The sequence below is a fragment of the Anolis carolinensis genome, unplaced genomic scaffold (genome assembly GCF_035594765.1).
Source record: "Anolis carolinensis isolate JA03-04 unplaced genomic scaffold, rAnoCar3.1.pri scaffold_11, whole genome shotgun sequence".
Taxonomy (NCBI): Eukaryota; Metazoa; Chordata; class Lepidosauria; order Squamata; family Dactyloidae; genus Anolis; species Anolis carolinensis.
The window spans coordinates 15513889-15537057 of NW_026943822.1; the positions used below are offsets into that span (position 1 = coordinate 15513889).

The window sequence follows — 23169 nt, forward strand, 5'->3', positions numbered from 1 at the left end:
ATCCAATTACTAGCCACCATGAGTGTAAACACGTTGAATTAGAAGTAATTCTAATTCTCTGAACAATTGAAATTACCTGTTAACCAATACTATGGACTAAAGCGCCATGTTATCGCCTCTTTTAATGGCCATGCTTTTTCACTCTGTTGAAGCTGTGTTACTGATCTGCTGTGACTGTTATGTATTTTATATTGTATTTTATACTGTTGTATTTTATTGTATGTTGTTGGGCTTGGCCCTATGTGAGCTGCCCCGAGTCCCTTCGGGCAGATGGGGCAGGATATAAAAATAAACTTACTATTATTATTTACATACATGCTGAGTTACCATTCACAGATGCATGCAATGGAGCTGCCATTGGGACTAGCAACTAGGGGCCCTTCTACACAGCCATATAACCCAGAATATCAAGGCAGGAAATCCCACAATATCCACTTTGAATTGGGTTATTTGAGTCCACACTGCCATATATTCCTGGGCCCTTCCACACAGCCATATAACCCAGGATGTCAAGGCAGGAAATCTCACAATATCCGCTTTGAATTGGGTTATTTGAGTCCACACTGCCATATATCCCTGGGCCCTTCCACACAGCCATATAACCCAGAATATCAAGGCAGGAAATCTCACAATATCCGCTTTGAATTGGGTTATTGAGTCCACACTGCCATGTATTCCTGGGCCCTTCTACACAGCCATATAACCCAGAATATCAAGGCAGGAAATCCCACAATATCCGCTTTGAATTGGGTTATTTGAGTTCACACTGCCATATATTCCTGGGCCCTTCCACACAGCCATATAACCCAGAATATCAAGGCAGAAAATCCCACAATATCCGCTTTGAATTGGGTTATTTGAGTCCACACTGCCATATATCCCTGGGCCCTTCCACACAGCCATATAACCCAGGATATCAAGGCAGGAAATCTCACAATATCCGCTTTGAATTGGGTTATTTGAGTCCACACTGCCATATATCTCAGGGCCCTTCCACACAGTCATATAACCCAGAATATCAAGGCAGAAAATCCCACAATATCTGCTTTGAATTGGGTTATTTGAGTCCACACTGCCATATATTCCTGGGCCCTTCCACACAGCCATATAACCCAGAATATCAAGGCAGAAAATCCCACAATATCCGCTTTGAATTGGGTTATTTGAGTCCACACTGCCATATATCTCAGGGCCCTTCCACACAGCCATATAACCCAGAATATCAAGGCAGGAAATCCCACAATATCCACTTTGAACTGAAATTTATGGCAGTGTGGACTCAGATAACCCAGTTTGAAGCATATATTGTGGGATTTCCTGCTTTGATATTTTGGGTTATATGGCTGTGTGGAAGGGCCTTGGATTTAGGCCCAAAAGAATCAAAAACAGAAGATAATACAGGTTGCCCTTCAACCAGATATGACAGTTCCAACGTCTCACCCATTTCAATGGGAGAAAGTTTGGAGGGTGTACTTAATTCCTCTGTGCTTTGGCAGGATGGAAAGGGAGGGTTCAAATTCTGTAAGAAGAGGGATACGCTTTTTTTAATTTTTTTCCCCCTGAGTTTTCATTCTTCTCCGGAGTAGAAATATATTCCGAGACCTAAGAATTACAGTATAAATCATTAGCAGATGCTGGGAGACTTTTGTTTTCATGTAACTGTAGTTTGGAGAGAAAGAGCGGCAGGCCGGCCTGCGGGGCGGGGAGAGGAGAGCAGCAAAGCCTCCGTCTGTTTTGGGAACGTTTCCTGAGCCGACTTTTCAGGCTTATGAGCAGAAGAGTCCCTTGAAACATTTAAGGGGCATTAAAACCCCTCACTCACACACCATGTTACTTGTTGTACTGCTTGTTACCACAACAGGACTTGCTGTTACATTTTGTTTGGGAGGCAGAAAAGAATTGTTAAGACAATAACCATTTGGAAACAGTTTCCTGTCTAAATGCCCCTTAAATAACAGTAACGCTTGAAAATGACAAGAAACAGTATTACTGGAGCAATGCAACATTAATTTCAGTTGTTGGGTTCCTTTTAAAATGTAACTTCGTTGCTTCACAATTAAACCTCCACTTTCTGAAATGGTAGGCCCCAGGCCCCATCTACATTGCCGTATAATCCAGTTTTGGAATGCAGATTAAATGCATTGCATTGGATAATATGGCAATGCAAAGGTAAAAGTTGAGTCTGACTCTGTGGGTTGGTGCTCATCTCCATTTCTAACTCGAAGAGCCAGCGTTGTCTGCAGACACCTCCTAAGTCATGTGGCTGGCATGACTGCATGGAGCATTGTTACTTTCCCACCTGAGCAGTACCTATTGATCTACTCACATTTGTAGCTGCCTGTCCTCCCATCCTTTTTGCCTTGTTTTTATTTATGTTGCACTTTGAAATGGTCATATGACTGGTCAAACAAATAAATTATTATTATTATTATTATTATTATTATTATTATTATTATTACTACTCACATTTGTATGTTTTCAAACTGCTAGGGTGGCAGAAGCTGGGGCTAACGATGGGAGCTCACCCTGCTCCGCAGATTCGTACTGCTGACCTTTCGGTCAGCAAGTTCCGCATGTCAGCAGTTTAACTTGCTGCGCCACCATGGTCCCAATCATATGGCCATGTAGACTCATATAATCCAGTTCAAAGCAGTCAATCTCAATTCTGAAACTGGATTATATGGCAGTGTAGATCCAGCCCCAGTCTTCAGAGCAGCAGAACACAAGACCTCCCCCCTCCCACCTCAACATGGCTATATAATAATAATAATAATAATAATTATTATTATTATTATTATTATTATTATTTTCTTATATCTCAATTCTGAAACTGGATTATATGGCAGTGTAGATCCAGCTCTAGTCTTCAGAGCAGCAGAACACAAGACTTCCCCCTCCCACCTGAATGTGGCTATAATAATAATAATAATAATAATAATAATAATAATAATTTTCTTATATCTCAATTCTGAAACTGGATTATATGGCAGTGTAGATCCAGCTCCAGTCTTCAGAGCAGCAGAACACAAGACTTCCCCCTCCCACCTCAATGTGGCTATATAATAATAATAATAATAATAATAATAATAATAAATTTCTTATATCTCAATTCTGAAACTGGGTTATATGGCAGTGTCGATCCAGCCCCAGTCTTCAGAGTAGCAGAACACAAGACTTCCCCCTCCCACCTCAATGTGGCTATATAATAATAATAATAATAATAATAATAATAATAATAATAATAATAATAATAATATATTTCTTATATCCCACCTCCATCTCCCCAAGGGGACTCAGAGTGGCTTACATGGGGACAAAGCCCTAAAAACAACAATTGACATATGCATAAAAACAATACAAGTTACAGAATTGAAATACATAGCAGGAACCAAACTATTTTAAAACTTTAAGATAAACACATAACATTTGTTATAGAACTACCCAGCATAAATAGCATAGCACCGTATATAGCAGCCAAGCAAAAATTGCACCAATTCCAGTGGTTAAATATCTTGGATCCCTCCCCATTTTATTTTTGAAAATACAAATCTTTATAATGCCTGAAAAGTATTAAACTTCATTCACTTAAGAAAACAGATTACATCTTGCCCTTCTCAGCTGCCAGTATCTTGTCCTGCTGTTTCCGACTTACGAAATGTGGCTTGAAGTCCACTTCTCTCCTTTCACTTCTGTGGGAAGATCGGGAAGGGCAACCCTCTCACTTCTGTGGTTGAAATCCCACTTGTTTTCTTAAGGGCCGGACTCTTGAATATCTCCGTGGTGTCCTCTAATATCCCCATTTATAATTCAGGCTTATGGGTTTCTTCATTTCCCACCAATATTTACCACTAAATGCCTGCTGTAGAAAGCCAGGCTTACCATACTGGTAAATATTGGTTTAGCCTGGAAAAAAATAAAAGAAATCTCTCAAATGCTCTTTCGTACTGCTTCTGGCTAGTCGGTGCACCTGGTTGGATGCCATTGCAATGTACCCAAGGAGAACTGGATGGCGAGGCGCCTTCTGGATATGGAGCAATGCGTGGAGAGCAAAAAAACACACCAAAATGTGCACCTTTTAGCTTGACAGCTATTTGTCAGTGAGTAATATGTCAAAACGTCATCTTGTGTTCATGCCAGGTATCTCCAGAAGTTCTAAGAGCATGAGCAATATATATATATATATATATATATATATATATATATATATGTTAAAAAAACTTACTTCTGTGAATAACCAAATACTGTAGACACTTACTGTTAGGTGTCTGTGCTGGATTTGGAGAACCAGAATGTTTGGATTACTAATATATATATATATATATATATATATATATATTAATATATATGTATATATACTGTGCCCGGTGTCCCCTGATGATGCAGTGGGTTAAACTGCTGAGCTGCTGAAAGGTCAGCAGTTCGAATCCGGGGAGCGGGATGAGTTCCTGCTGTTAGCCCAAGCTTCTGCCAACCTAGCAGTTCGAAAACATGCAAATGTGAGTAGATCAATAGGTATTGCTTTGGCGGGAAGGTAACGGCACTCCATGCAGGAGAGAATGCTACTGGAACATGGCCATTCTGCCCGAAAAACTCACAGCAACCCAATATGTGGTTCCCTTGACTGTGTCAACTTCAGCTTAGAGTCATGGAGTTCAGAGGAGGAGAAGCAGCAGTCAGGAGGCTTTTTGTTACGCTTTTCATGGATGGTCAGCCTCTCCCCTCCCAACATCTCAATTGCCTCGGCACTATAAAAGGGTTTCACGAGATACTGCAATGGTGTAGTAACTGTGAGGCTGCAGACCATATTTTAGTTTTTTTGGGACCACTGGTGGTCCACACAGGTTGGGGACCATTGAGCTAGACAGAGGAGCTTGAGCATTAAAAGTCTTTGTAGAAAGAAGCTTCGGTTTTAGAAGATTTGTGAAAGCCATTAGCATTTTATTCAATAGTGCCTTTATCACTTTTGTGATGTTTGTCTAGAATATGTAACTTCTATTGATTAATCAAGATCATTTTGTTTGTGTTCCTGGCATAGTGCCACTCTGCAACGTGGTTTTTTTTTTGGTATTCTCTCTTGTTTGCTCGGGACAAATTGTGACTTGTTTGTGTTGTGTACATCTCACTTGAACGTCTTTGAGGGAGCAGCCTGGCAGCAGTATCCTTTTAAGATCAATCGGGTCACTATTATGTCCATTTTTTGGTGGTGAAGCTACAGAGAGCTATCATCTGCGTTTACATCAAAAGCAATACACTCCATACTTTATAGCTGTGCATGAGGCACATAGGAAGTCCATAAGATACATGGAATTTTATGTATCTGGTGGCGGAGGGATCCCAGATGATCTGCTTTGAACTGGAATATATGAGTTTACACTGCCAGATAATCTGGGATAAGATAATCTGGGATCAGATCCTAGGATATGGGGCAGTGTAGATCCAGCCGGAGAAAACTACCATTTCTGTTTCCTTCAGTGGAAGGAGGAATTGTGTGTTTGGGCTAATCTATACAGTAGAGTCTCACTTATCCAACATTCTGGATTATCCAACGCATTTTTGTAGTCAATGTTTTCAATGCATTGTGATAGTTTGGTGCTAAATTCGTAAATATAGTAATTACTACATCACATTAATGTGTAATGAACTACTTTTTCTGTCAAATTTGTTGTATAACATGATGTTTTGATGCTTAATTTATAAAATCATAACCTATTTTGATGTTTAATAGGCCTTTTCTTAATTGCTCCTTATTATCCAACATATTCGCTTATCCAACGTTCTGCCGGCCTGTTTATGTTGGATAAGTGAGACTCTACTGTATTAGTTTTTTTTTAAAAACCTATTAACTCAAAATCTGGTGTTGGTGGTCATCATATTGCATTATGACTCCTGGAAAGTATCTGATTTTTTTACTTTTTAGTTCTTAACCTGACCTTGTTTCACAGTGAGCAAAGATCCAGGGGACTGGATCAGATTCATAACATTGGGGAAATTTGCTTTGAGATAAGAACAATTTGAGTTAAGAGCTCAGTCACGGAACGAATTAAACTCTTAAGGTATCAATGCGTTGTCGAAAGCTTTCGTGGCCGGAATTGCTGGGTTGCTGTGAATTTTCTGGGCTGTCTGGCCATGTTTACAGAAGCATTCTCTCCTGACGTTTCACCCACATCTATGGCGGGCATCCTCAGAGGTTATGAGGTCTTAAGGCAATGATAGGCAACCTTTTGTGCTTGGTGTGTCAAAATTCACCAAAAAAAAAAACCTAGCATGACTTGGGTGGTGTGTCACTGAGAAAAAACCCATAATTTCGCAATAGGTATAGTTTAAATAACAAAAATGTATAATTGTAATATATAACTGTATTTAATAAATCAAAAAGTATTTACTACCGTTATTTCCATGTACAACAATCTATGGTACCTCTTGCAGTTTCCACGCTGATTTCTCTCTATTCTAGTTTCAATGTAGTCATGAATAATGAATAATATAATAATAACATGATAGTAATAATAATATACAGTAGAGTCTCACTTATCCAAGCTAAACGGGCCGGCAGAAGCTTGGATAAGCGAATAACTTAGATAATAAGGAGGGATTAAGGAAAAGCCTATTAAACATCAAATTAGGTTATGATTTTACAAATTAAGCACCAAAACATCCTGTTATACAACAAATTGGACAGAAAAGGTAGTTCAATATGCAGTAATGTTATGATGTAATTACTGTATTTACGAATTTAGCACCAAAATATCACAGTATATTGAAAACATTGACTACAAAAATGGCTTGGATTATCCAGAGGCTTGGATAAGCGAGGCTTGGATTAGTGAGACTCTACTGTACTACAATAATAATAGAATAATAATTTTTTTCCTCTTTTATTTATGATTTTTAGTGGTACAATAAAAGGGGAGAGCCACATGTGATCACATAAAAAAACAACAACAAAAAAACCCAAAAAAACAAAACAAAACCACCCTATACCATAAAATATACCCCCCTCTTGTCTCGCGGCCCTCCCACCTCTCTCCTGGTTATCTTCCAGATCCCCTGCTCAGTATTTTAATTCTTAATTATCACAATTCTCTCCCGAACATTTTTCTGGTAACCTAAGAGTGTCTTTTCTTACACAGTTTCTTCCTTTATGTTTCCATTTTTCTGTTTTTCCTTGAGAAATTTACTTAATTTGTCCCAGTCTGTTTTTGTGTCCGTTTTTTCTGAAATTATCTGTGTTAATATGTCCATATTTTGAATGTCCATCAATTTCACAGTCCATTGTTCTAGCGACGGTGTTTCCGCTGTTTTCCAGAGTTTTGCCATCGTAATTCCGGCTGCACTTATCATGTATATAAACAATTTTTCATTATTTGTGTCCGTGAAGAAGTCCGTTAACCCTAACAGAAAATATTCTGGTTTCAGTGCAAGTTTCATTTGTAGTATAGTCTCCATTTCCTTCTGTATTGCTCTCCAAAACCTTTTTACCTTCTTGCACCCCCACCACATATGAAAAAGATCTCCCTTCTCTTTCTTGCATTTCCAACACTTGTCCCCATTCTTATTCTTGTTCATTTTTGCCAGTTTTTCTGGTGTAATATACCACCTGAAGTAAATATTATACCAACTTTCCTTTAGCTGTGTTGAATATGTATATTTTAGTTTAGAGGCAGAACACATGAGGGAGATTCCCAGGGAAAGATGGCTAACATACAAACAATTGACAAAAACAGACAATGATGGAATAAGGTTAAAATCATACCAGGAAGTAAAACAACTCGAACCATCTGTAACATGGCTAAATTATTGGCAGATTAGGGAAGGCTTTAAAATAGACTATCAGACAGGATTTGAGAGGAATGAGACAACATGGGATAAAATCTTAAAGATGGAAAAGAAAATTATCAAAATGTTATACCAACAGCTGTTGATCTGGGCAACTGAAGAGGTTTATATTAAGGAAAACATGACCACCTGGGCAAGGGAGTTCGGACACACCATAAGCCTGGAGAAATGGGAAAGGTGTTGGCAAAAAAATTAAAATAAATAGAATAATAATAGAATGATATAATGATAATGTAATGTGCATAATTCCCATGGAGTAAACAACAAAACCACTGGACCAAATCGGACCGAATTTGGCCACAAAAGACATAGTCATCCAATCAATCTGCATGCAGCGTGTCAGCAAAAATGGCTAGGCGTGTCAGTGCTGACACGCATGTCATAGGTTGGCCATCACTGTCTTAAGGTATCACTGTAGATGCATATATTGTGTGGAAAGAATAGTACTATTTCATGTTATGATTCGCAAACTATTTGGTTGGAAATATGACAAGCTGCAAGAATTTTGGAAGCCGTACGAGATGGAATTGAAATATTTCAGTCATACTGTGATGGTTGGAATTTCTCTGAAGCACATATGCTGATTAGATTGAAAAGGTGTTGATGCTGTGTCAGAGCTGGTTTTAATATTGGCGCGCCTTAGGAGCTCTTCTGTATCCATCGAAAGTGTGAATGGCACCCCTCTGTCAGCCTGGATGAGATCTTCCCAGACATCGCTAGGAAGTTTCTGTAACATTTTGCAGAGGTCCCCTCGGTGTTGAGTAATATCAGTTACCGTATTTGGCCATTCTCAGTGTGATCGGAGCTGAGGTCAGGAAAGCGCTTGGCGTTGCTGCATGTCATTTTGAATTCCTGACTTCCATCCAGGCCTCACAGCTGCAGAATCCCCAGTTCATCTGCAGAGCTGTTCTGCCTTTCAGGATTTTTCTTTTCTTTTCTCCTGCTGAACTGAGGCAGGATGCCACAATTCTCATAGTCCTAAATCAAGGCAACAAGGGAGAGATTAAAGGCTCAGAAGGCAAGGTTTTGCAAAGACATATTTCTCTAACTGCACAAATACCCTGTCAGATAACAAACAACAACAACAGATACTGAACACAAACTTTGCTTTGCTCCTTGTATCTGACACAGTGATTCCACATGGGTCAATAATTATATGCCATTTTTCATCAGGGGTCCCCGGTGGCGCAGCGTGTTAAAGCGCTGAGCTGCTGAACTTGTGGACCGAAAGGTCGCAGGTTCAAATCCGGGGAGCGGAGTGAGCACCTGCTGTTAGCCCCAGCTTCTGCCAACCCAGCTGTTCGAAAACATGCAAATGTGAGTAGATCAGTAATAATAATAATAATAATAATAATAATAATAACAACAACAACAACAACTTTATTTTTATACCCCGCCCCATCTCCCCGAAGGGACTCGGGGCGGCTTACATGGGGCCTTGCCCGATACAACAATCAAATATCAAAACACAGCAATAAAACAGTTATCCAATAAAAACATCAATTATAGTAAAAACAATCGTTAAAATCAACATAAAACATACAATATTAACACTGGAGACTCATTCATAGAACCCAGGCAAAGTGCAACCCAGGCAGTAGGTACCGCTCTGGCAGGAAGGTAACAGCGCTTCATACAGTCATGCCGGCCACATGACCTAGGAGGTGTCTATGGACAACGCCGGCTCTTCGGCTTAGAAATGGAGATGAGCACCAACCCTCAGAGTCAGACACAACTGGATTTAACATCAGGGGAAACCTTTACCTTTACTTAGTCAGATTTTGTTCATTTTCAAGAAGCAAGAAGCAGCTAGGCTTTGAAGCTGCAAGGCTTTTCAATGCTAATCAAAGCAACCAATTGCAACATTCACACTTGCCTCCAACAGACAAGAGTATTTTCACCCACTCTGGACATTATCACACAGATATATAAACCTCACTTGTCAAATGTGAGTAGATCAATAGGTACCACTTCTGCGGGAAGGTAACGGCACTCTGTGCAGCCATGCCAGCCACACGACCTTGGAGGTGTCTATGGACAATGCCGGCTCTTCAGCTTAGAAATGGAGATGGGCACCAACCCCCAGAGTTGGACACAACTGGACTTAATATCAGGGGAAAACCTTTCCTTTTAATATTTCAACCTTTTAAAAAAGTTTCAGCAAGGATTTCTCTTCATGTTATATATTTTAATTCCACTTCCTTCGCCCCAGCGCAAAACTTGGATCTCATTTCTCTCTCTCCATTTTCCCAACTAATCAGGTATCAGCTTTCCAACTACACTATTTCAACCCAATGGCACGTTTTGTGTTCAATTTGGCATGGAAACAAAAGCAACAGTGAAACAGAGTAAGCCGAAAAGGGCTCAAGGGTCGTAGTGGAAGAAAGAAGACCGCAGTGTCTTTTGGGTGACAATTTGATTCTCACAATCAAATAGTGAAAATCCTAATTATATTCTTGGCCATCCTGGATTTTGATGCTCTCGAAGTGGGAAAGCCTGAATCGGCTCAGCTAACCGATGCATCCTAACCTACTGTAATGCAAAGTGTTTGGCCCAAAATGCAGCAAGCAGACTGGTGTTAGATTTCCCTTTTAAAGACCATAATATAACACAGGTTTTGTAAAACTGCACTGGTTTCCATTTGGCTCCTGAGTTCAATTCAATGTCCTGCCGTTGACCTAGAATGCCCTACATGACTTGGGGCCAGGATAACTGAAAAACCGCTTTCTTCCATATGAGTTTGCCAGAAATTTGAGATCTTCAAAGTGTGTACCAAGACCTCGTGAAGTTAAAGTTATACTTACTTAGGCGATCCCTTGTAGCCCGAGGATGATGGCCCTCCAAGTGTAGTGTCTTGGTGGTGGATGGGTAGGTGGCTGTGGAGACCTATTCTTTATCTATGTTTTTCTGCAGTGAAGACATGGAAGGTGGTCTAGGTCAGGTTTGGCTTGACACTAATTATTTTTATTTATTTACAGTATTTATATTCCGCCCTTCTCACCCCGAAGGGGACTCAGGGCGGATTACAATTGTCAGAGCGCGCGGTTTGGATAAACACACATGCAGTGGAAGATCAATGAAGAATCACTGGCACCAATAAAGAGGCTGAGGCCTGTTTGGCTATCTACAAAAGGTTTACTAACAAACGGAAAACTCTCAAGACAATATATACAGACAGAGTTCAGAGATGCAGAGAGCAGAGGGCAGAGGAGATAACACAGGGAGCTATTTATAACCACCTCTGCTGTCTGATGCAATACACAGTTAACTCTTTACACACTCGCATAGTGGACAGCAGACAGTGCATGATGCAATCTTCATCTCACATTGCAACACTATAACTCAATTACATTTAAACAACTCTATATACAATCATTCCCACTTCAACAACAATGAACACATATATGGCAAACATTCAATGCCAACAGACAAACAACATACAGTAGAGTCTCACTTATCCAACACTCGCTTATCCAACGTTCTGGATTATCCAACGCATTTTTGTAGTCAATGTTTTTAATATATCATTATATTTTGGTGCTAAATTCATAAATACAGTAATTACTACATAGCATTACTGCGTATTGAACTATGTTTTCTGCCAAATTTGTTGTCTAACATGATGTTTTGGTGCTTCATTTGTAAAATCATAACCTAATTTGATGTTTAATAGGCTTTTCCTTAATGCCTCCTTATTATCCAACATATTCACTTATCCAACATTCTGCTGGCCTGTTTATGTTGGATAAGTGAGACTCTACTGTATATAGACAGACACAGAGGCATTTAACATTTTTTTCCAGCTTCACGATTCCGGCCAAAGGGGGAGCTGTTGCTTCACTGTCCACTAGTGGCTGTACTTCCTCATTCCTTTCCTCGTGTTTTGCTGGCAGTTTTATGATGTTGTAAATTAGTTAAAACTCCTTCCTCTTGGCACGTTTCTCCCTTTCGCCCTCCATTCATGCCTCTTCGAATTCTACAGCACTACTGGTCACAGCTGACCTTCAGTTCTCAGTGTCTATGCCACAGTTTTTAAGGTTGGTTTTGAGCCTATCTTTATGTCTCTTTTTCTGTCCACCAACATTACGTTTGCCATTCATAAGTTGGGAGTATAGTAACTGCTTTGGGAGATGGTGATCAGGCATTCAGACAAGTGGAGTTGATGGCATAGAAGCATTGCTTCAATGCTAGTGGTCTTTGCTTTGCTTTAAGTTAGTACAGGCATGGGCAAACTTTGGCCCTCCAGGTGTTTTGGACTTCAACTCCCACAATTCCTAACAGCCGGTAGGCTGTTAGGAATTGTGGGAGTTGAAGTCCAAAACACCTGGAGGGCCAAAGTTTGCCCATGCCGGAGTTAGTAGATTCAGAAACTAGATTACACGGCATTGTAGATCTGGCCTTAATGTGCCATATTGACAAGTTAAACTATTGCTCTGCTTTGTTCACATCTTTAGCAAAATGATATCATGGCTAGCGTTTAATTTGGGCTAACCAATGGATTAACATGTAGAAATATATCTTGTTGTTTAAAAACCAACATGCAAGGCAAGGGTGGAATGGGGAAAGGCTGATGATAAATCACAAAAGACCCATTTCTCATGGCAAATATATATGTTGTGTTTAAAAATATGTCAGGTTTTAGGAGACAGAGAAGCAATCACCACCTCCTTTATAAAACAAACATTTGTTTAGCTGTCTATGGGCAGGCATCCTTGTGCTTGTCAAGAGAGCCCAATCCGGTTTCACATCTATGTTGCTGTTTCTTTCTTGTGTAACGCTGTTTACGTTAAATGGCTCTCAGACTCTCCAGAATGTTATTACTCTCAGTCATCGTGGCATGAGAGCCAGACTTCTTTCCCTAATCATAGTGCAATTATTGCAATTACAAAAACAATGTGTTTTACAGTTGTAATGCACAGAAAGGCAATTAGTACAAAGAGACAAGTTGTTTTGATTAAATCCATAGTTTGCTTCCCTCTCAACTGCAAGCAAGGAAGGATAGTCATTTCAGACATGGCACTCTTAACAGTACTATCTTGTTGTAGAATGACTTTGCAATTTGGACCCGAATCTCTGGATTGCTGTGAGTTTTCCAGGCTGTATGGCCATGTTCCAGAAGCATTCTCTACTGAAGTTTCGCCCACATCTATAGCAGGCATCCTCAGAGGTTGTGAAGTCTGTTGGAAACTAAACAAGTGAGGTTTATATATCTGTGCGATAATGTCCAGGGTGGGTGAAAGTACTCTTGTCTGTTGGAGGCAAGTGTGAATGTTGCAATTACAGTAGAGTCTCACTTATCCAACGTAAACGGGCCGGCAGAACGTTGGATAAGCGAAAATGTTGGATAATTAGGAGAGATTAAGGAAAAGCCTATTAAACATCAAATTAGGTTATGATTTTACAAATTAAGCACCAAAACATCATGTTATACAACAAATTTGATATAATTCAATATGCAGTAATGTTATGTTGTAATTACTGTATTTACGAATTTAGCCCCAAAATATCATGATATATTGAAAACATTGACTACAAAAATGGCTTGGATTATCCAGAACATTGGATAAGCGAGTGTTGGATAAGTGAGACTCTACTGTACTGGATTGCTATGAGTTTTCCAGGCTGTATGGCCATGTTCCAGAATCATCCTCTCCTGAAGTTTCACCCACATCTATAGCAGGCATCCTCAGAGGTTGTGTGGTCTGTTGGAAACTAGATAAGTGAGGTTTATATATCTGTATGATAATGTCCAGAGTGGGTGAAAGTACTCTTGTCTGTTGGAGGCAAGTGTGAATGTTGCAATTAGCTGCTTTGATTAGCATTGAAAAGCCTTGCAGCTTCAAAGCCTAGCTGCTGCTTGCTTCTTGAAAATGAACAAAATCTGACTAAGTAAAGGTAAAGGTTTCCCCTGACGTTATGTCCAGTCATGTCTGACTCTGAGGGTTGGTGCTCATCTCCATTTCTAAGCTGAAGAGCCGGCGTTGTCCATAGACACCTCCAAGGTCATGTGGCCGGCATGACTGTATGGAGTACTGTTACCTTCCTGCCAGAGCGGTACCTACTGATCTACTCATATTTGCATGTTTTCGAACTGCTAGGTTGGCAGAAGTTGGGGCTAACAGCGGGCGCTCACTCCGCTCCCCACATTCGAACCTGTGACCTTTCAGTCTGCAAGTTCAGCAGCTCAGCGCTTTAACACAGTGACAACCAGTATTGAAATACTCTAAAATCAGGACAGTAAATAAAGAACAACACTCAGACAACAGGAGAATTTCAGACAGGAAACAATCAGTCCTACTCACAACCTCTGAGGATGCCTGCCATAGATGTGGGCGAAACGTCAGGAGAGAATACTTCTGGAACATGGCCACACAGCCCGAAAGAATACAACAACCCAATCAGTCCTACTGATTACCCTGTTTCCCCGAAAATAAGTCATCCTCAGAAAATAAGACCTAGTGTAGGTTTTGCTGAATTGCTAAATATAAGGCCTCCCCTGAAAGTAAGACCTAGCAAAGTTTTTGTTTGGAAGCATGCCCGCCAAACAAAACACCAGAGTATGCAGGATCGGTAAATATATGTACCATAGATTGTTGTACATGGAAATAATGGTAGTAACAAAAAATTCTTGATAGGAGACACAGTTTGGTTATGCTGGTTTGTGATAACAACTACTGTACAGTATATAGTAAATGTTCGATTTTTTTGTTCAACAATAAATGTGAATTCTTCTTCATAGACATCCCCTGAAAATAAGACCTAGCACATCTTTGGAAGCAAAAATTAATATAAGACACTGTCTTATTTTCGGGGAAACAGAGTAGTCCTATTAATTTCCCATGTCTGTAGTGTGTGGCAGAAGGGCAAAGCCTCACACTTTTCTTTTTCTCCTTTTTAAAGACCTTAATCTCTGGCCAATTGGTTGGTTTAAAATAGTCAAGTGAGTGGCCGCAGGGAAGAGTCAGCTCTGTTTGGGTTAGCTCCAACCTTTTGATCTTTCCAAAGGTGGAGACCAAACCAAGATTGCTGGGGAAAAGAAGTATTATTTTGTGGCCACGCGTCAACGCCAGATCCCTCTGAAGTATTCCACATGTATATATGCTTTAAAAAAAAATACGTTTCCAGTACATCCTTTACTCAACAGCAGAACCGCTTCCATTGCAGGCTTCATCTGTTCCGCGCTTTCTCTGTCTTTGCTGTGCCGCCTTCCCAGACACGCTCTTCCCACTCTGTCTAGCCTCTCTGCATTAATTTATTCAGTTCCCACACTTGCCAGCTTTCGCCCGCAAGTGCCAGGACTCCGGGTGGAATGCTTTTGCCTCGGGCGGCGCTTGCAGCTGGGCTCCTCAGGGAGCGGACAGATGGGCAAAGGGTTTCTTTTTGCCCAGAATTTGGTTTCTCTTTAGTTCATGGCAGGGGCAGGGCGGCCTGACCAGCGCTTCCTCTAAGCTGACCGAAGTTTCCTTTTCTTACTAGGAGAGCCCAACTGCCCAGTTTCTCCTGGGTTGCATCTTTTACAGATACCACTACTGTGTTCTGAAGTTCCCTGAAAAGTTGATCCTTCTTCAGAATATCCTATCATAGCGGGTGGGCTTTTCTGCAAACTCTTTCTTTCTCTATAGCAGTAGTTCTCAATCTTCCTAATGCCGTGACCCTTTAATACAGTTCCTCATGTTTTGGGGATGGCCAACCATAAAATTACTAGCATTGCTGTGGCTTTTTTTTAGGTGGTTCGGTGTCTTAGAGAGGGGGAATCCTTTGTTGGGAGGTGTTAGGTGGCCCTGATTGTTTCCTGCATGGAATTCCTTTGTTTTCAGAGTGTTGCTCTTTATTTTGTGTTTTGAGATGAGAGAGTGATGAGTACCGAATGGGTTTGGACCTTCAAAGAGTGGGTGTTTCCCTGTTTGAGGGGGGGGGGAATCCTTTGTTGAGCGTAAGATCGTAGAGACGTGGATGAGGGGTTGTGTTGTCAATTTTCTAGGTTGGGGGGCCTTTAGTTTTGTTGTTTTGCCCGGTGGAGCGACGCCATTATCCTTTTATATAGAGAGAGATTTTTGTTGCTACTTCAAAACTGTCATTTTGCCACTGTTATGGATGGGTAAAGGTTAGTCTCCTGTGTTAATATTGTGTGTTTTATGTCGATTTTAACGATTGTTTTTACTGTAATTGATGTTTTTATTGGATAATTGTTTTATTGCTGTGTTTTGATATTTGATTGTTTTATCGGGCAAGGCCCCATGTAAGCCGCCCCGAGTCCCTTCAGGGAGATGGGGCGGGGTATAAAAATAAAGTTATTATTATTATTATTATTACTATTATTATTAAAGGTTTCCCCTGAGGTTAAGTCCAGTCGTGACTGACTCTGGGGATTGGTGCTCATCTCCATTACTAAGCCGAAGAGCCGGCATTGTCCATAGACACCTCCAAGGTCATGTGGCCAGCATGACTGCATGGAGAGCCGTTACCTTCCCGCTGGAGCAGTACCTATTGATCTACTCACATTTGCATGTTTTCGAACTGCTAGGTTGGCAGGAGCTGGGGCTAACAGCGGGCGCTCATTCCGCTCCCGGGATTTGTATTTGGGACCTTTCGGTCTGCAAATCCAGCAGCGTCACCACCAGGTGCTATCAATGCTACTAAAAAGCATTGTTGACCCATCCAAAACTATAATGTTGTTCTATGGATCTTATAGGATGAAAATTATGGCTAGCAAGGCCAAATTCCATAGCTTTTCATGTTGCCTTCAATCGTTCTCAGAAGTGTTTGCCATCCCTCCCTCCTTTTTTCCATTGCTCACTCATAGCTGTCTCTCGCATAAATTCCATTCAGAAAAACCAGGGAGCTTCTCTAATACACATGGGCACAGGGCGCAACTGCTGCAGAATTCATAACAGAGAGAACAATGCCCGGCTGTCAGCTCAAATCAGCATGGCCCTGGAAGCCCATGACGGAAAGACCCAATGCGGCAATGTCAAAGCACCAGGGCTGCGTCATTAAGGACTGGACATCACTGCAATAGGGCAGAGAAATGAGAAGCTTGTGGGCAGCAATATGGCTTGGAGAGAGCGTGAAGCATACACTATCTAGCCCATTAAGTAACAGAGTCAGGAAGAAAACTATCATGGTTACTTTGCCTTATGATTTAGAACAGGGGTCCCCAAACTAAGGCCCGGGGGCCAGATGCGGCCCATCGAAGCTATTTATCCGGCCCCCACGGCACAAGGGCAGAAGGGGGTTGGGCTAAATGACCCAAGGGGTCTCTTCTTCTCTTGCAACCCTTATTATTATTATTATTATTATTATTATTATTATTATTATTATTATTATTATTATTATTATTATTAAACATTGAGGTTGGGTGGCCATCTGTCAGGGATGCTTTGCTTGTGCTTTTGGTGCACAAAAGCAGAAGGGGATTGGACTCAGTGGCCCAAAGGGTCTCTTCCAACCCTCTTTATTATTATTATTATTATTATTATTATTATTATTATTATTATTATTAACATTGAGGCTGGGTGGCCATCTGTCAGGAGTACAAAGAAAATATGTCCAAATAGCATATAGTATTATTAAAGTTCCCCGTACAAAGCTCAATTTGGCAGTACCAGACAAAATGAAAAGGAGCCACAGCTCTAACACAAAAGTTATCCAAGTCTGATATTGGTTCCAATGTATATAGGCTTCAGGGATACATAGTCAATGAAAATGGCACTGTAGATTCAGTGAAACACAATAAAGGAGTTGCTGTGAGTTTTCCAGGCTGCATGGTCATATTCCAGAAGCATTTTCTCCTGACATTTTGCCCACATATATAGCAGGCATCCTCTGAGATTGTGAGGTCTGTTGGAAACTAGGCAAATGGAGTTTATATATCTGTGGAATAATGTCCAGGATGGAAGAAAGAACTCTGTTGTCTGTTTGAGGCAAATGTGAATGTTGCAATTGGCTGGCTAAACTAGCATTGAACGGCTTTGCAGCTTCAAAGCCTGGCTGCTTTTTGCTTGGGGGAATCATTTTTTGGGAGGTATTAGCTGGTTTCCTGTCTGGAATTCCCCTGTTTTCTGAGTGTTGTTCTTTATTTACTGTCCTGATTTTAGAAGTTTTTTTTTTTTAAAAAAACTGATAGCCAGAGTTTATTCATTTTTATAGTTTCCACCTTGTGCTTGTGGATTTCAATGGCGTCTTTGTGTAGTCTGACATGGTGGTTGTTAGAGTGGTCAAGCAATTCTGTGTTCTCAGATAATATGCTGTGTTCAGGATGATTCACCAAGTTCAACAAAGGAGTCCCTCAGGCTGGGTGGCCATCTGTCAGGGGTGCTTTGCTTGTGCTTTCGGCGCACAAAGGCAGAAGGGGATGGGACTAAATGGCCCAAGGGGTCTCTTCCAACCCTCTTTATTATTATTATTATTATTATTATTATTATTATTATTATTATTAACATTGAGGCTGGGTGGCCATCTGTCAGGGGTGCTTTGCTTGTGCTTTTGGCGCACAAAGGCAGAAAGGGATTGGACTCAATGGCCCAAAGGGTCTCTTCCAACCCTCTTTATTATGATTATTATTATTATTATTATTATTAAACATTGAGGTTGGGTGGCCATCTGTCAGGGATGCTTTGCTTGTGCTTTTGGCGCACAAAAGCAGAAGGGGATTGGACTCAATGGCCCAAGGGGTCTCTTCCAACCCTCTTTATTATTATTATTATTATTATTATTATTATTATTATTATTAACATTGAGGCTGGGTGGCCATCTGTCAGGGGTGCTTTGCTTGTGCTTTTGGCACACAAAGGCAGAAAGGGATTGGACTCAATGGCCCAAAGGGTCTCTTCCAACCCTCTTTATTATTATTATTATTATTATTATTATTATTATTATTATTATTAAACATTGAGGTTGGGTGGCCATCTGTCAGGGATGCTTTGCTTGTGCTTTTGGCGCACAAAAGCAGAAGGAGATTGGACTCAATGGCCCAAGGGGTCTCTTCCAACCCTCTTTTTTTTATTATTATTATTATTATTATTATTATTATTATTATTATTATTATTATTATTATTATTAACATTGAGGCTGGGTGGCCATCTGTCAGGGGTGCTTTGCTTGTGCTTTTGGCGCACAAAGGCAGAAGGGGATTGGACTCAATGGCCCAAAATGTCTCTTCCAACCCTCTTTATTATTGTTGTTGTTGTTGCTGTTGCTGTTGTTATTATTGCTCGGTGGCCAACTATAGTCCGGCCCTCCAACAGTCCGAAGGATCGTGAACCGGCCTCCTGTTTAAAAAGTTTGGGGACCCCTGATTTAGAATAATAATTCAATGTGTTGTCAAAGGCTTTCATGGCTGGGATCACTGGGTTGCTGTGAGTTTTCCCGGCTGTCTGGCCATGCTCCAGAAGCATTCTCTCCTGACGTTTCACCCACATCTCAGGCATCCTCAGAGGTTGTGGATTTATATTTCTCATGATCGTAGGAACCCAAATCCCTCCAGTATTTTCTGTTGGTCATGGGGGTTCCGTGTGGGAAGTTTGGCCCAATTTTTATCATTGGTGGGGATCAAGGGGATCTTTGGTTGTAGGTGAACTATAAATCCCAGCAACTACAACTCCCAAATGTGAAGGTCTATTTTCTACACAAACACAAGATGGTCTATGTACAAAGAAAATATGTCCAAATAGCATATAGTATTATTAAAGTTCCCCGTACAAAGCTCAATTTGGCAGTACCAGACAAAATGAAAAGGAGCCACAGCTCTAACACAAAAGTTATCCAAGTCTGATATTGGTTCCAATGTATATAGGCTTCAGGGATACATAGTCAATGAAAATGGCACTGTAGATTCAGTGAAACACAATAAAGGAGTTGCTGTGAGTTTTCCAGGCTGTATGGTCATATTCCAGAAGCATTCTCTCCTGACGTTTTGCCCACATCTATGGCAGGCATCCTCAGAGTTTGGGAGGTCTGTTGGAAACTAGGCAAGTGTGAAAGGTCCAGTTTGGGAGAAAGTACTCTTCTCTGTTTGGGGCAAGTGTGAATTGATCACCTTGATTAGCATTACAATTGATCACCTTGATTAGCATTGAAACGCCTTGCAGCTTCAAAGCCTGGATGCTTTCTGCCCAGGGAATCCTTTGTTCGGAGGTGTTAGCTGTCCCTGATTGTTTCCTGTCTGTTTCCCCTGTTTTCTGAGTCTTTATTTACTGTCCTCATTTTTTAAAAATACTGATAGGCAGATTTTGTTCATTTTAATGATTTCCTCCATTCTGTTGAAATTGTCTACATGCTTGTGAATTTCAATCAGGAAACAATCAGGGACAGGTAACACCTCCCAACAAAGGATTCCCCCAAGCAGGGTGCAGCCAGGGTGTGAAGCTGCAAGGCTATTCAGTGCTAATCAAGCTGATCAATTGCATCAATCACACTTGCCTCAAACAGCCAAGAGTTCTTTCTCCCACCCTGGACATTATTCCACAGATATATAAACCCCACTTGCCTAGTTTCCAACAGACCTCACACCCTTGAGGATTCCTATAGATGTGGGCGAAACGTCAGGAGAAAATGCATCTGGCACATGGCCAGACAGACCAGAAAACTCACAGTGAACTAATGATTCCGGTCATGAAAGCCTTCGACAACACAATGAAGAGTTTGGATATTTTCAGATATTTATGCTCCTGTTGAAAGCAGAGAGAGAGGATTGTAGCTACAATAAAGCCCAAATTTCTACAATACACAAATTAAAAGTACAAACACAATAAAACATCATTTACATTTAACAATTACACAGCTCAAACCAACAATTTACAATAATATAATAGTAAGTAAAACCACCAAATAAAAACAAGATAATAAAAAAGGCTGGGCAGTAGTGCAAAGTGCCTGATTAAAATCGAATATGACATACAGTAGAGTCTCAATTATCCAACATTCACTTATCCAACGTTCAGGATTATCCAACGCATTTTTGTAGTCAATGTTTTCAATACATCGTGATATTTTGGTGCTAAATTCGTAAATACAGTAATTACTATGTAGCATTACTGCTTTTCTGTCAAATTTGTTGTATAACATGATGTTTTGGTGCTTAATGTGTAAAATCATAACCTAATTTGATGTTTAATAGACTTCTCCTTAACCTCTCCTTGTTATCCAACGTATTCACTTATCCAACGTTCTGCCGGCCCGTTTATGTTGGATAAGTGAGACTCTAATGTATATCATATTTCATTGAAGCTTCAAAACGGGGTGCGCCTTAGATTCGACAGCACCATAGATTCAATGAAACACAATAAAGGAGTTGCTGTGAGTTTTTGGGCTGTCTGGTCATGTTTCAGAAGCATTCTCTCCTGATGTTTTGACCACATTAAGCAACTAAATAATGGGTCTACTCAAGTTTGGACAAGGAATTGAATATAGGCCACAGTTTAGGTCAAAATATACTCTTTATACGAGGGGTCCCCAAACTAAGGCCCGGGGGCCGGATGCGGCCCTCCAAAGTCATTTACCTGGCCCCCACCCTCAGTTTTATAATACATTTTTATATCAGTTTTAATAATATAATATATTGTATATACATATAATATTGATAAAAATATTATAATGTTATACAATATAATACTAATAATAATACCATATAATAATATTAATTATATGTTATATATTACATATAGTATTACAGCATAGTGGTATAGTTCAATATAGTAATGTATAATGCTAATATTGTGCTATGCTAATAATATAATATATTGTATGTACATACAGCTGCTCTGAGTTCCCTTCGGGGTGAGAAGGGCGGAATATAAATGTAGTAAATAAATGTAGTAAGTAAAGAAATAATTAATTTTAGACTTAGGCTCACCCAAATTCTGAAATGACTTGAAGGTACACAACAACAACAAAAACAACAACAACAAACAACAATCCTAATTAATTTGACTATCTCATTGGCCAGTAGCAGGCCCATACTTTCCATTGAGATCCTGATAGGTTTATGTTGGTTAAGATTGTTTTCATTTTTAAATATTGCATTGTTCTCTTGTTGTTGTTGTTGTTGTTTTGCACTACAAATGAGACATGTGCAGTGTGCATAGGAATTGGTTCGTATTTTTTTTCAAATGATAATTCGGCCCCTCTACAGTCTGAAGGATTGTAGACCGGCCCTTTGCTTTAAAAGTTTGAGGACCCCTGCTTTATACCAATCTATAAAGTAATTTCTTCATGCCTTTGATTGCAAATTACATTTTTTCCCACTGGTAGTTAGCAATAAATACTATTCTCACTATTGATAAAATCTCATTTCCCTAAGCAGGAAACATGGGTACAAAACCTTTACCTACCTTATTGGCATGGAGCATTGCTGTGGTGTTTGGCGCTGATAAGAGTGTAATTTCAGATGTATTTGTGGTGTTCTTACTGTGAAGGATGTTGCTGGAACACAATGGGACCTGTTACAGCGAGTGTTTTAATCTTTTGCAAGAGCTTGAGCTATTCTTTTTGATGGAGCGAGCTGCGGTCTTGCAATGGAAGCAGCAATCTTTGTGCCTCGAAAGAAGGTCACAGACGGGTCAGTCGGGACACAAGCCCGGGATCCGAAGGAGCGTCTCTTCCGGCAACAGCTGGCCCCTAATTTAAGACTGTTATGACTTTATTGGTTTGTTTGCTCTATTGCACTTCTAAACCACCCACTAAATAACACGATGAGGACAGTGTGTGGTCTGCTAAAATATAAAACACTACGGCGATATGATAATAAAATACGAGGGCTATCCAGAAAGTACATTACGTTTTGGAATTAAAAATGAACAAGGTATAGGAGAAAACATTTACCATATGCAGTTGAAAGCCACACCCAAATACCACTTCTCAACATAGTCCCCATTGAAATCTAAACACTTACTATAGCGATGAAGGAGCTTTGCAACTCCTTCCCCACTAAATTCTGCCGCTTGCGTCCTCAACCAGCCGGTCACCCCTTCCTGCAGCTGCGCAGCGTCGCCAAAACGCTGCGCCTTGGCTGTGTCGCAGGTGGGAGAGCAAGCCAGCTACAATTAGCTGCAATGAATCACTCTGACCAGGAGGTCATGAGTTCGAGGCCCGCTTGGAGCCTATGTTTGTCTTGTCTTTGTTCTATGTTAAAAGGCATTGAATGTTTGCCTATATGTGTAATGTGATCTGCCCTGAGTCCCCTTCGGGGTGAGAAGGGCAGAATATAAATGCTGTAAATAAATAAATAAATAAATAAAATGCTGTGTTGCCAGCCACGCCCCCATTGTTGGAAACAAGTGGTTGAGGAAGCAAGCGGCAGAATTTAGTGGGGAAGGAGTTGCAAAGCTCCTTCAT

The 23169-nt window shown here is 40.4% G+C and overlaps 1 protein-coding gene and 1 long non-coding RNA gene across 2 annotated transcripts in view; one reads left to right on the forward strand and one right to left on the reverse strand.

Moving 5' to 3' along the window:
• fbn1 (fibrillin 1) overlaps window positions 1-23169 on the forward strand; it is a 245076-nt gene that overhangs the window by 10124 nt on the left and 211783 nt on the right. The gene's annotated exons all lie outside the window — the stretch shown is intronic.
• LOC134293988 (uncharacterized) lies at window positions 6342-22700 on the reverse strand. The gene is made up of 2 exons (XR_010000957.1): window positions 22167-22700; window positions 6342-8814 (listed from the first exon to the last, which is right to left on the reverse strand). It is a non-coding gene; the product is annotated as an uncharacterized LOC134293988 (long non-coding RNA).